This window comes from Nansenia antarctica (genome assembly GCF_963989245.1).
Source record: "Nansenia antarctica genome assembly, chromosome: 6".
Taxonomy (NCBI): Eukaryota; Metazoa; Chordata; class Actinopteri; order Argentiniformes; family Microstomatidae; genus Nansenia; species Nansenia antarctica.
The window spans coordinates 74213116-74223115 of NC_137676.1; the positions used below are offsets into that span (position 1 = coordinate 74213116).

A 10000-nucleotide genomic window follows, 5' to 3' on the forward strand; every position below is an offset into this window, starting at 1 on the left:
GGTGAGTGGGGGGGGGGAGGGAGGGAGGGGGGGGGGGGGGGGGGGCTACCTCTACATGAAGGGTGAGTAGGGGGGGGGGGGACATCCTCTGGGTTTTAGATAGATAGATAGAGAGAGAGAGAGAGAGAGAGAGAGAGAGAGAGAGAGAGAGAGAGAGAGAGAGAGAGAGAGAGAGAGAGAGAGGGAGAGGGAGAGAGAGAGATTTAGAGTTGGTATCTGTGTAGTAAATAGCAGTTTGACATCCTCTGGGTTTCAGCCCCGAGGCGTGACAGATTCTCTGATCTCAACAGATTGTGTTCCCTGAACGTTACATACATGATCAGTTCCAGTCCCAGTTTCATATCAGGTTCAGGCTGACAGCATAATGAGTGGCGTAGGGTGCGTGTGTGATGTACGATGCAGAGAGTGAGAACAGTGATATCTTTGACACCCAATTACTGAACTGTAACATCTTTATTGAGTTGCTCTCTCCTCTCCCCACCCTCTCTCTCTCTCTCTCTCTCTCCCCCCCGTCTCCCTCCACCCTCCTTCCCTCCCCCCTCCTTCTCTCCCTCCCTTCTCTCTTCTCCCCCTCCCTTCTCTCTTCTCCCCCTCCCTCCCCTCCCTCTCCCCTCCCCCCCTCCCTCCCCCTCCCTCTCTCTCCCTCCCTCCCCCCTCTCTCTCTCCCTCCCCTCCCCCCTCTCTCTCTCCCTCCCCTACGCCCTCCCTCCCCCTCCCTCCACCCCCCCTCTCTCCCTCCCTCCCTCCCTCCCTCCCTCACCCCCCCTCCCTCCCTCCCTCCCTCCCTCCACCCCCCCTCCCTCCCTCCCTCCCTCCCTCCACCCCCCCTCTCTCCCTCCCTCCCTCCCTCCCTCCCTCACCCCCCCTCCCTCCCTCCCTCCCTCCCTCCACCCCCCCTCCCTCCCTCCCTCCCTCCCTCCACCCTCTCTCTCTCTCTCCCTCCCTCCCTCCCTCCCTCCCCCCCTCAGGAGGTCTGATGATCCCGTGGAGGCGGCGGTGGTGCGTTCTGAAAGACGAAACGTTCCTGTGGTTCCGGGCCAAGCAGGACTCCCTGAAGTCGGGCTGGCTGTACAAGAAGGGCGGCGGCATGTCCACGCTGTCGCGGCGCAACTGGAAGATGCGCTGGTTTGTCCTGCGCGAGGCCAAGCTCATGTACTTCGAGAACGACAGCGAGGAGAAGCTGAAGGGCACCGTGGACGTGCGCTCGGCCAAGTAAGAGACCAACTGACGTTAGCTAGACTGCTAGCTCACCTCTGAGAGGAACTCAACTGACGTTAGCTAGACTGATAGCTCACCTCTGAGAGGAACTCAACTGACGTTAGCTAGACTGATAGCTCACCTCTGAGAGGAACTCAACTGACGTTAGCTAGACTGATAGCTCACCTCTGAGAGGAACTCAACTGACGTTAGCTAGACTGCTAGCTCACCTCTGGTGGAACTCAACTGACATTAGCTAGTATGATAGCTCACCTAACTGACGTTAGCTAGACTGATAGCACACCTAACTGACGTTAGCTAGTCTGATAGCTCACCTAACTGACGTTAGCTAGTCTGATAGCTCTGAGAGGAACTCAACTGACATTAGCTAGACTGCTACACTGCTATCTCACCTTTGGTAGAACTCAACTGACGTTAGCTAGACTGATAGCTCACCTAACTGACGTTAGCTAGACTGAAAGCACACCTAACTGACGTTAGCTAGACTGATAGCTCACCTAACTGACGTTAGCTAGACTGATAGCTCACCTAACTGACGTTAGCTAGACTGATAGCTCACCTAACTGACGTTAGCTAGACTGGTAGCTCACCTAACTGACGTTAGCTAGACTGATAGCTCACCTAACTGACGTTAGCTAGACTGATAGCTCACATCTGGTGGAACTCAACTGACGTTAGCTAGACTGCTAGCTCACCTCTGAGAGGACTAACTGACTTTTGTTTTTATTTTATTTTTTATTTAACCTTTATTTAACTACCAGGTAAGACAATTAAGAACAGATTCTTATTTACATTGCCGACCTGGCAAAAGGAACAGCCTAAAATAAATACAGAAGTTAAAACACATTAAACAAGACAAGACAGAGCAGAGAGCAGGGACAGTTACAAGCCAAGAGGACAAATCACACCAACGAACAAACAACAGCAGGCGAGCAGGAGACAGGGGACAGAGGACAGGGGACAGGCGACAGGGGACAGGGGACAGAGGACAGGGGACAGAGGACAGGGGACAGGGGACAGGAGACAGGGGACAGGAGACAGGGGACAGAGGACAGGGGACAGGCGACAGGGGACAGAGGACAGGGGACAGAGGACAGGGGACAGGAGACAGGGGACAGGGGACAGGAGACAGGTCCTAGTTTAGAAGCAATTGCACGTGTCGTTAAAAGTGTCCATGAGTGAGTTCTTGAAGGCTGATTTGGGGGTGACTAACTTACTGACTATAGCTCACCTCTGAGAGAACTAACTAACTGACTATAGCTCAGAGGAGCTAGAGGAGGGGTTTTAAGGGGTTTTAAGTGCTCTCTTTCTCTCTGAGTGGTGGGTGACCAAGGGCTGTTTCTGACAGGCAAATCGTGGACAACCATGAGAAGGAGAACGCCCTGAACATCGTGACCGATGAGAGGACCTACCACATCTACGCAGAGACCCCCGAGGACGCCAGGTAGGATATAGACCCCTGACCCTGACCCCTGACCCTGACCCTAACCCCTGATAGTTATTGTCTGGGTGTGTGTGATAGTTATTGTCTGGGTGTGTGTGATAGTTATTGTCTGGGTGTGTGTGATAGTTATTGTCTGTGTGTGTGTGTGTGTGTGTGTGTGTGTGATAGTTATTGTCTGTGTGTGTGTGTGTGTGTGTGTGATAGTTATTGTCTGTGTGTGTGTGTGATAGTTATTGTCTGGGTGTGTGTGTGTGATAGTTATTGTCTGGGTGTGTGTGTGTGTGTGATAGTTATTGTCTGTGTGTGTGTGTGTGTGTGTGTGTGTGATAGTTATTGTCTGTGTGAGTGTGATAGTTATTGTCTGTGTGTGTGTGATAGTTATTGTGTGTGTGTGTGTGTGTGTGTGTGTGATAGTTATTGTCTGGGTGTGTGTGTGTGATAGTTATTGTCTGGGTGTGTGTGATAGTTATTGTCTGGGTGTGTGTGATAGTTATTGTCTGTGTGTGTGTGTGTGATAGTTATTGTCTGGGTGTGTGTGTGATAGTTATTGTCTGGGTGTGTGTGTGTGTGTGTGTGATAGTTATTGTCTGTGTGTGTGTGATAGTTATTGTCTGTGTGTGTGTGATAGTTATTGTCTGTGTGTGTGTGTGTGTGTGATAGTTATTGTCTGGGTGTGTGTGTGTGATAGTTATTGTCTGGGTGTGTGTGTGATAGTTATTGTCTGGGTGTGTGTGATAGTTATTGTCTGGGTGTGTGTGTGTGTGTGATAGTTATTGTCTGGGTGTGTGTGATAGTTATTGTCTGGGTGTGTGTGTGTGTGTGTGATAGTTATTGTCTGGGTGTGTGTGTGTGTGATAGTTATTGTCTGGGTGTGTGTGTGTGTGTGTGTGATAGTTATTGTCTGGGTGTGTGTGTGTGATAGTTATTGTCTGGGTGTGTGTGTGTGTGTGTGTGTGATAATTATTGTCTGGGTGTGTGTGTGTGATAGTTATTGTCTGGGTGTGTGTGTGTGTGTGATAGTTATTGTCTGTGTGTGTGTGATAGTTATTGTCTGGGTGTGTGTGTGTGATAGTTATTGTCTGTGTGTGTGTGATAGTTATTGTCTGTGCGTGTGTGTGTGTGTGTGATAGTTATTGTCTGGGTGTGTGTGTGATCGTTTTTGTCTGGGTGTGTGTGTGTGTGATAGTTATTGTCTGGGTGTGTGTGTGTGTGTGATAGTTATTGTCTGGGTGTGTGTGTGTGATAGTTATTGTCTGGGTGTGTGTGTGATAGTTATTGTCTGTGTGTGTGTGTGATAGTTATTGTCTGGGTGTGTGTGATAGTTATTGTCTGGGCGTGTGTGATAGTTATTGGAGATGAATTGTTTTTGGTAATAATGGATGTGGATGTTTAGCTCCCCCTAGTGGTTGAATTGTGCTCTCTGTGTGTGTGTGTGTGTGTGTGTGTGTGTGTGTGTGTGTGTCTAACCCTCTCTCTCTCTGGTACCAGCGGGTGGTTCAGCGTTCTGAGTCGGGTCCACAGCGCCAGCCCGGCCCAGCTGATGGAGATGAACCACGAACAGGCCAACCCCAAGAACGCCGTGGTCAGTACCACAACCACAACCACAACCACCACCACAACAACAACCACAACCACAACCACAACCACAACCACCACCACAACCACCACCACAACCACAACCACAACAACCACCACAACAACAACCACAACCACCACCACAACCACAACCACAACCACCACAACCACAACCACCACCACAACCACCACAACCACAACCACAACCACAACCACAACCACCACCACAACAACAACCACAACCACCACCACAACCACAACCACAACCACCACAACCACAACCACCACCACAACCACCACAACCACAACCACAACCACAACCACCACCACAACCACAACCACAACCACAACCACCACAACCACAACCACAACCACAACCACAACAACCACCACAACCACAACCACCACCACCACAACCACCACAACCACCACCACCACAACCACCACAACCACAACCACCACCACCACCACAACCACAACCACAACCACAACCACCACCACCACAACCACAACCACAACCACCACAACCACAACAACCACAACCACAACCACAACCACCACCACCACAACCACCACCACCACAACCACAACAACCACAACAACCACAACCACAACCACAACCACAACCACAACCACAACCACCACCACAACATGCCAACCCCAAGAACGCCGTGGTCAGTACCACAACCACAACCACAACCACCACCACAACCACAACCACCACCACAACAACCACAACCACAACCACCACCACAACCACCACAACCACAACCACCACAACCACAACAACCACCACCACCACAACCACAACCACCACCACCACAACCACAACAACCACCACCACCACAACCACAACAACCACAACCACAACCACAACCACCACAACCACAACCACAACCACAACCACCACCACAACCACCACCACAACAACAACCACAACCACCACCACAACAACAACCACCACCACAACAACCACCACAACAACCACCACCACAACCACAACAACAACCACAACAACCACCACAACAACCACCACCACCACCACCACAACCACCACCACAACCACAACAACAACCACAACAACCACAACCACCACCACCACCACAACAACAACCACCACAACCACAACCACCACCACAACCACAACAACAACCACCACCACCACAACCACCACCACCACCACCACCACAACCACCACCACCACCACCACCACCACAACCACCACCACGACCACAACCACCACCTCCACCACCACCACAACCACCACCACAACCACAACCACCACCACGACCACAACCACCACCTCCACCACCACCACAACCACCACCACGACCACAACCACCACCACCACAACCACCACCACCACCACCTCCTCCACCACAACAACCACAACCACCACCACCACCACAACCACCACCACAACCACAACCACCACCACAACCACAACCACCACCACAACCACAACCACAACCACCACAACCACAACAATTTCCTCTCTAACAGCCTCTCTCCCTCCAGGGGACTCTGGACGTGGGACTCATCGACTCGGTCTGCGCCTCCGACAACCCAGACAGGTGCGTGACGGGAGTAGAAGATTAGGTTGAGATGATTAGGTGACAGGGTGAATCACCTCTGTTGAGATGATTAGGTGACAGGGTGAATCACGTCTGTTGAGATGATTAGGTGACAGGGTGAATCACCTCTGTTGAGATGATTAGGTGACAGGGTGAATCACCTCTGTTGAGATGATTAGGTGACAGGGTGAATCACCTCTGTTGAGACTTGCTGCATCCGGCCGGTCTCACACGGTGTTGACGTCTCCACCCTGCCAGGAAGTCGTCTGTAGTCAGGGAATGTTGTGCGTGTCGTGTGTGTCTGAATGTCATTCAGTTATTTTTTAAGTCTCGGTTTAATTATCTTGTCTGGTTTGTGACAATTATTTAATTATCTTGTCTGCTCTGCATGTGTGTGTGTGTGTGTGTGTGTGTGTGTGTGTGTGTGTGTGTGGGTGGGTGTGTGGGTGGGTGGGTGTGGGTGTGGGTGTGGTTGTGTGTGCGTGGGTGCATGCGTTCGTGTATGAGTTTGTGTGTGTGTGTGTGTGGATGTTTTTGTGCTTATGTGTGTGTGTGAATACGTGCGTAATGTGTGCTTGCGTGGGTGTGTGTGTGTGCGTGCGTTCGTGTGTGTGTGCATGTTTATGTGCTTATGTGTGTGTGCGCGTGTGTAATGTGTGTAGGTATGTGCGTGCGTAATGTATGTAGGTATGTGTATGCGTTTGTGTGTGTGTGTGTGTGTGTGCGTGCGTGCGTTCCTGTGTGTGTGTGTGCATGTTTATGTGCTTCTGTGTGTGTGCGTGCGTAATGTGTGCTTGTGTGTGCGTGCGTAATGTGTGTAGGTGTGTATGTGTTTGTGTGTGTGTGCGCATGCGTTTGTGTGTGTGTGTGCATCTTTGCGTGTGTGTGTGTGTGTGTGTGTGTGCGTGCGTAATGTGTGTGTGCATGTTTACGTGCTTATGTGTGTGCGTGCGTAATGTGTGTGTGTGTGTGTGTGCGTGCGTAATGTGTGTATCTCACCATATGTCCCCCTCCTCCTCCCCCCCCTCCTCCCCCCCCTCCCCCTCCTCCTCCCCCCCCCCTCCTCCTCCCCTCTCCCTCCCCCTACTCCCCCCCTCCCCCTCCCCCTCCCCCCCCCTCCTCCTCCCCCCCCCCCTCCAGGCCCAACTCGTTTGTGATCATCACAGCTAACCGGGTGGTCCACTGCAACGCCGACAGCCCTGAGGAGATGCACCACTGGATCGGTCTGCTGCAGAAGCCCAAGGGAGACTCTCGCATCGACGGGCAGGAGTTCCTCGTCAGGGGTGAGTGGCAGGCCGCATGCAGGTGCAGCAGGTGCAGTAGTTGCAGTAGTTGCAGCAGGTGCAGTAGGTGCAGTAGGTGCAGTAGTTGCAGTAGTTGCAGCAGGTGCAGTAGGTGCAGCAGGTGCAGTAGGTGCAGTAGTTGCAGTAGGTGCAGTAGGTGCAGTAGGTGCAGCAGGTGCAGTAGGTGCAGCAGGTGCAGTAGGTGCAGTAGGTGCAGCAGGTGCAGTAGGTGCAGTAGGTGCAGTAGGTGCAGCAGGTGCAGTATGTGCAGTAGGTGCAGTAGGTGCAGTAGGTGCAGTAGGTGCAGTAGGTGCAGTAGTTGCAGTAGGTGCAGTAGGTGCAGTAGGTGCAGTAGGTGCAGTAGGTGCAGTAGGTGCAGTAGGTGCAGCAAGTGCAGTAGGTGCAGTAGTTGCAGTAGTTGCAGTGGGTGCAGCAGGTGCAGTAGGTGCAGCAGGTGCAGTAGGTGCAGTAGTTGCAGTAGGTGCAGTAGGTGCAGTAGGTGCAGCAGGTGCAGTAGGTGCAGTAGGTGCAGTAGGTGCAGTAGGTGCAGTAGGTGCAGTAGGTGCAGTAGGTGCAGTAGGTGCAGTAGGTGCAGTAGGTGCAGTAGTTGCAGTAGGTGCAGTAGGTGCAGTATGTGCAGTAGGTGCAGCAGGTGCAGTAGTTGCAGTAGGTGCAGTATGTGCAGTAGGTGCAGTAGGTGCAGTAGGTGCAGTAGGTGCAGTAGTTGCAGTAGGTGCAGTAGGTGCAGTAGTTGCAGTAGGTGCAGCAGGTGCAGTAGTTGCAGTATGTGCAGTATGTGCAGTAGGTGCAGTAGGTGCAGTAGGTGCAGTAGGTGCAGTAGGTGCAGTAGTTGCAGTAGGTGCAGTATGTGCAGTAGGTGCAGTATGTGCAGTAGGTGCAGTATGTGCAGTAGGTGCAGTAGGTGCAGTAGGTGCAGCAGGTGCAGTATGTGCAGTAGGTGCAGTAGGTGCAGTAGGTGCAGTAGTTGCAGTAGGTGCAGCAGGTGCAGTAGTTGCAGTAGGTGCAGTAGGTGCAGTAGGTGCAGTAGTTGCAGTATGTGCAGTATGTGCAGTAGTTGCAGTAGGTGCAGTAGGTGCAGCAGGTGCAGTAGGTGCAGTAGGTGCAGTATGTGCAGTATGTGCAGCAGGTGCAGTAGGTGCAGCAGGTGCAGTAGGTGCAGTAGGTGCAGCAGGTGCAGTAGGTGCAGTAAGTGCAGTAGGTGCAGTAGGTGCAGCAGGTGCAGTAGGTGCAGTAGGTGCAGTAAGTGCAGTAGGTGCAGTAGGTGCAGCAGGTGCAGTAGGTGCAGTAGGTGCAGTATGTGCAGTATGTGCAGCAGGTGCAGTAGGTGCAGTATGTGCAGTAGGTGCAGTAGGTGCAGTAGGTGCAGCAGGTGCAGTAGGTGCAGTAGGTGCAGCAGGTGCAGTAGGTGCAGCAGGTGCAGTAGGTGCAGTAGGTGCAGTAGGTGCAGTAGGTGCAGTAGGTGCAGTAGGTGCAGTAGGTGCAGTAGGTGCAGCAGGTGCAGTAGGTGCAGCAGGTGCAGTAGGTGCAGCAGGTGCAGTAGGTGCAGTAGGTGCAGCAGGTGCAGCAGGTGCAGCAGGTGCAGTAGGTGCAGTAGGTGCAGCAGGTGCAGTAGGTGCAGTAGGTGCAGTAGGTGCAGTAGGTGCAGTAGGTGCAGTAGGTGCAGTATGTGCAGTAGGTGCAGTAGGTGCAGTATGTGCAGTAGGTGCAGTAGGTGCAGTAGGTGCAGTAGGTGCAGTAGTTGCAGTAGGTGCAGTAGTTGCAGTAGGTGCAGTAGGTGCAGTAGGTGCAGCAGGTGCAGTAGGTGCAGTAGGTGCAGTAGGTGCAGTAGTTGCAGCAGGTGCAGTAGGTGCAGTAGCAGGTGCAGTAGGTGCAGCAGGTGCAGTAGGTGCAGTAGGTGCAGTAGGTGCAGTAGTTGCAGTAGGTGCAGTAGTTGCAGTAGGTGCAGTAGGTGCAGTAGGTGCAGTATGTGCAGTAGGTGCAGTAGTTGCAGTAGGTGCAGCAGGTGCAGTAGCAGGTGCAGTAGGTGCAGTAGGTGCAGTAGGTGCAGTAGGTGCAGTAGGTGCAGTAGGTGCAGTAGTTGCAGTAGGTGCAGTAGTTGCAGTAGGTGCAGTAGGTGCAGTATGTGCAGTAGGTGCAGTATGTGCAGTAGGTGCAGTAGGTGCAGTATGTGCAGTAGGTGCAGTAGGTGCAGTAGGTGCAGTATGTGCAGTAGGTGCAGTATGTGCAGTAGGTGCAGTAGGTGCAGTAGGTGCAGTAGGTGCAGCAGGTGCAGTAGGTGCAGTAGGTGCAGTAGGTGCAGTAGGTGCAGTAGTTGCAGTAGTTGCAGTAGGTGCAGTAGGTGCAGTAGGTGCAGTAGGTGCAGTAGGTGCAGTAGGTGCAGTAGTTGCAGTAGGTGCAGTAGGTGCAGTAGGTGCAGTAGTTGCAGCAGGTGCAGTAGGTGCAGTAGGTGCAGTATGTGCAGTAGTTGCAGTAGGTGCAGTAGTTGCAGCAGGTGCAGTAGTTGCAGTAGGTGCAGTAGGTGCAGTAGGTGCAGTAGGTGCAGTAGGTGCAGTAGGTGCAGTAGTTGCAGTAGGTGCAGTAGGTGCAGTAGGTGCAGCAGGTGCAGCAGGTGCAGTAGTTGCAGCAGGTGCAGTAGGTGCAGTAGTTGCAGCAGGTGCAGTAGGTGCAGTAGGTGCAGTATGTGCAGTAGGTGCAGTAGGTGCAGTAGGTGCAGTAGGTGCAGTAGGTGCAGTAGTTGCAGTAGTTGCAGTAGGTGCAGTAGGTGCAGTAGGTGCAGTAGGTGCAGTAGGTGCGGTAGGTGCGGTAGGTGCGGTAGGTGCGGTAGGTGCAGTAGGTGCAGTAGGTGCAGTAGGTGCAGTAGGTGCAGTAGGTGCAGTATGTGCAGT

The 10000-nt window shown here is 52.8% G+C and overlaps 1 pseudogene across 1 annotated transcript in view; it reads left to right on the forward strand.

Annotated features, from left to right (window-relative positions):
• LOC308160969 (unconventional myosin-X-like) overlaps nucleotides 1–10000 on the forward strand; it is a 91463-nt pseudogene that overhangs the window by 61431 nt on the left and 20032 nt on the right. Inside the window, exons 2-7 of the transcript in view lie at nucleotides 7–62; nucleotides 969–1212; nucleotides 2567–2662; nucleotides 4151–4244; nucleotides 5756–5811; nucleotides 6952–7094. The product of the transcript in view is annotated as an unconventional myosin-X-like (transcript). The remainder of the gene's footprint in view (nucleotides 1–6; nucleotides 63–968; nucleotides 1213–2566; nucleotides 2663–4150; nucleotides 4245–5755; nucleotides 5812–6951; nucleotides 7095–10000) is intronic.